Source organism: Meleagris gallopavo, chromosome 12 (genome assembly GCF_000146605.3).
Source record: "Meleagris gallopavo isolate NT-WF06-2002-E0010 breed Aviagen turkey brand Nicholas breeding stock chromosome 12, Turkey_5.1, whole genome shotgun sequence".
In the NCBI taxonomy this organism is placed as follows: Eukaryota; Metazoa; Chordata; class Aves; order Galliformes; family Phasianidae; genus Meleagris; species Meleagris gallopavo.
Genome location: NC_015022.2, coordinates 18,929,432 through 18,933,562, shown reverse-complemented (window position 1 = coordinate 18,933,562; position 4,131 = coordinate 18,929,432). Strand labels below are relative to the sequence as shown.

Sequence of the window (4,131 nt, the reverse complement as noted above, 5' to 3'; positions counted from 1 at the left end):
CTCGGGAGTGACCCCGCGCGGCCGCCGTGTGCGGGGACACTTCGTTCAACACGGGCAACCCGCTGCTTCGTAGAGTGGAAAGCAGTAGCGTTCTGCGGTGAGCTTCAGGTCTCAGAGGAAAAAACGTAAATTTGCTCTAAATCATCTCCTACCGGAAAAGTGCGTGGTTTTGGCTCCTCTGTGAAACCGCCGCCTCCCTTCTGTTTCACAGCACATCTGCACAAAAGTCAATGAAAGACACTTCATTAATGCTTTATTTCAGCTGCCATTTTTCCCAGAAGAAACACAAGGCCTGAGTCTTTTTTACATCTCTGTCTTTTCTGTTTTTTGCTTTGTTTTTGTTTTTTCATGATAAAAAGAATGGGAAATACAACACTTGGATCATTTTGTTTTATTTAAATAACTCTTGGCAGAGCACAAAGACTGCAGGAAATTATAGTCCCTTCCTCACTAAATACAGGACTGTTGCTAACGGAGCGTGTTATATCACTTCCCTTGCCTGTTCCCTGTGCCTGTCAGGACCTCAGCACCTAGCTCTATCTATTTAAGCCAGAAGGCTAAAATGTTTAAAGAACAGCAAAACCAAGTGTTTAGTTTCAGATAAGTAGGATTGGAAAGATTACTTGTGAGTGAGGTTTAATGGGTTTATATTGATAGGGTGTTCCAGCTTTGGTTTATGTGGAGCTCTCTGACATTTTTTTAAATGAAGCAATTCCTGCTCAGAAGTCTGCATTTCTATGCCTAATTCAACAGTAAAACACCACAGAAATATTTGATATTAAATATTTTATATAGGACAAAACCCAGGTCAGTGTCTGACAGTTTGGGCTTGCTGGATGCTGCCTCACTGCTGTGTTCTCATGTGGCAATCTGGGCACATACAGGACAGAGGATATACCACTGTGTTCCTGTCTGACTTGCCAAAATTTGCATCTTCTGCAAGCAAAAAAGACGAATGCAATTAAATTTGAAAGCATCCCATCATTTGAAAAACAATTGCTCTCAAATGGCCCTGGGCAAATTCCAGCAAGGCAGTACTCTCACTCAGTGACTGCTGTGCTACTGATGCAGTGTTTACAGCAGTTCTGCCAAAGGGAAAGAAGACAGCGAGGCTGCTTCTGCCTCTGGATACGGATACCCAGAGCAGGGGCACTGACCCACAGCACTTACACTGCTGTGCTGGAGAGGATCCAGCCTCTGCCCAGGCTGGGCTGTTCTCAGCTCCTCTGCATCCCGGGGCAGTGCTGCCCCAGTGCCGTGCTTCGCTGTGCTGGCTGCTGGTGGGAAGCCACAGAAATGGCATGGACTGAATATCAGAGCCTACGGTACAAAGAAGTGCCGTGTTATCCATACAACGGGTCTTCCTGCAATGCATTTCTAAAGCTCTCCCAACGCCCACGTTCTAAACTGCATGCAGGAAGTACACGGAGAAACTCCAAATGCTTTCTTATCTCCTCAGAAAACGTGGCAGTTTGGAGGCTGCCTTGTATTCCCAAACTACACTGAAAAACCCTGTAGCTTCCCAGATGTTTACACCTTCTGTTGGTCTGGGTAGGATATTTTTTCTTTTTCTGAAGTGATAATGTTAAAACACGAAAGCAGAGATGCAGCAGAATAGCCACAAGCAATATTTTGACAGAACAATGCCAACAAACATTCGGCTGCATCCATCACACAGCTGCTCCACCGTGCGGTGCCTGCCAGCCCACCAACGGCACAAAGCCCGCAGAAAACCGGGCAGGCCGAGCTGCGGGCAGCCGCAGCCACCACAGACGCTCGGCTCTGTGAGCGCCGCCCACCCCGCGTCAGGCTGCACTGACGTGCGAGGGCTCCGCGGAGCAAGCAGCGATGGGCACTTTACAGACCACCGCCAGCTCCAGTGAGCCACAGAAGGGCTGCGGACTGCCCCGGTGCGCTGTGACCGGGCTGCGTGCCGGTAAGGCTCGGTAAGAGCCGGTTCGTCCCGGTAAGGCCCAGCAGAACCCTCCACACTCGAAGGTCCCGCTTCGCGCCCTTGTGGCGCGAGGCGCTGTGAGGAACGTGCTGCGCGCCAAGCAGCCGCATTGCGCCCCCTGGCGGCGCGGAGGAGCCGCAGGGCAGCAGGAACTGGCAGCGCGGTTCAGAAGGCAGGTCTTGTCAAATTTCATCTGGGAAACTGAGGAAAAGAAAAGAAGAAAGAAAACTTTAAACTGTTTTTGTTGATTTCCAATTCAGCATTGCTCACCAGCACCCGGCACAAGCATCTCCATTAAAGATCTCCTTCAGTTCTTTATTCTTTGCCATTTTAGTTAGGTGGCTGGCCTACCACTGTTATAAATGAAGGAGCTATCTGTGGTTACAGAAATAAATCCTTAAGGATTCCTGAGATTTCCAAGAACGTATCCTGGCAAAAAAAGAGGTAAGACCAACTATTCACTAGGGTGTCTTGGGAAGTCTATCTGAAAATACAATGTAATAATAAGAAAAAAAAACCATAGACTTGACTGTGTTCTTACTGACACTGGTTTACATAGTGTTGACGTGCTTTTTCTAAGAAATTTATTATTTTGATGTGAAATTTGTCGGTGAAGATCAGGATTCTGCAGGTGCGCGATCTAGAGGTGCTGTGAGTGGAACAGAAGGGAAGGAGGCACTCGAAGGCCCGGCTAGCTCAGTCGGTAGAGCATGGGACTCTTAATCCCAGGGTCGTGGGTTCGAGCCCCACGTTGGGCGGAAGATGCTTTTGCTCCGATGGATACAGTAGCCGGCCGCTCAGCTCCGTCAACCTCCAGGTGATGCTTTCCGTGCAGGGAGCCGAATCGTTTTATCAGTGGCAGACCTGCGAGCAGTGATGTTCCACCGCTCCAGTGGCCGGCAGCGGCTGATGACACAGGTGAACACGAGCAGCAGCGCCTGGCTCCGAACGCCCTCAGCAGCCCCACGGCCGGACCCCAGGCCACGTGATGAAATACCTTCTCCTTAGTAAGGCAACCGCATCACACACAGGGACCGAGGCAGGAGTTGGCACGCAGCAGCTCCAGGGGCTGAGAAATTAGTGCTTTAAAGCCCATCCGCACCCCACAACTGCAATTACAATGATGCCTGGTTATTCTCTAGTTTCCTGTGCAGCAGCCAAGCAGCTGATTCCAAGTAGGAAGAAGGCAATTTCAAAAGACACCTGCCAACACAACTGGGGAGAAATCACCTGTGTTAGTTCTACCAGCCCTCTGTTAACAACCAGAAAGGTTCACTTCAGTACGATGGAACAGTGCAACAGTGTCAAACAAGAGACACACCAGGAGCAGAATGGAAATGGATTTTTTTTTTAGCAGAGGAGGGCTCTTTCAAGACATAATCACAGCACTGCCAGCAGCCTGCCAGCTACCAACAGCTCCCAAGGAGTGTTAATATCAATGCATATTATGTACATTTTTCCTAAGCAATGAACTTCGTAGTGCATTTTCATTTAATACACACTGCTGCAGGACAATGAATTTTAATAATTCTGAAAGGAAAAGGAGGGCAAACAAGTGACTTCTGAACGTGGCATTTCAGTGAGGTCCAAGATTTCCTTGATTCTTAAACAGTTGAATTCATTCTTGGGGGAGAGACGCTGGGAGAGTGGCAGCTCAGCACTGCAGGGGAATTACAGCACAGTTCTTTGCTGAAGCACTGAAAACAGAACTCACTTCTCAGGGGAAATACTGTTCCAGCAACTCCACTAAGGAACACAAGCCAGTTCCTAGCAGTTCCAACACATGATCCTGTGTAAAGCATTCCGCTCTTCAGGTTGGCAGGAAAGCTTCCAGATGTTTCCCAAAGCAGACAGTCCTGCAGTCTTCTCACACTATTTTACATCAAAGTATCTTAAAACAAAGCACCTTCACAATGTCATTTACTGCACCAATAAATAACAGAACTCAGAAAGCTACAACTCGTGACCACATACCACTTCTTCACTGGGTGACAAAGTAGCAGAGGAGTTAACAGAATTCATCTTTAAACAGCACATGAACACAGTTCCACATACAGTGTTAGGAACTACCCCTGTACTCCCCCAGAACATCCACACTGGTCATATTTAATGGCATTACACACAGGTTACTTCATATTAAAAAACCCTACTGATATTTATATACATGTACTTGAAAC

At 47.9% G+C, this 4,131-nt stretch overlaps 1 non-coding gene across 1 annotated transcript; it reads left to right on the top strand.

The window, feature by feature from the left end:
• Positions 1 to 2,639: 2,639 nt before the first annotated feature.
• On the top strand, positions 2,640 to 2,712 carry TRNAK-CUU. The gene has a single exon. It is a non-coding gene; the product is annotated as a tRNA-Lys (tRNA).
• Positions 2,713 to 4,131: the final 1,419 nt, after the last annotated feature.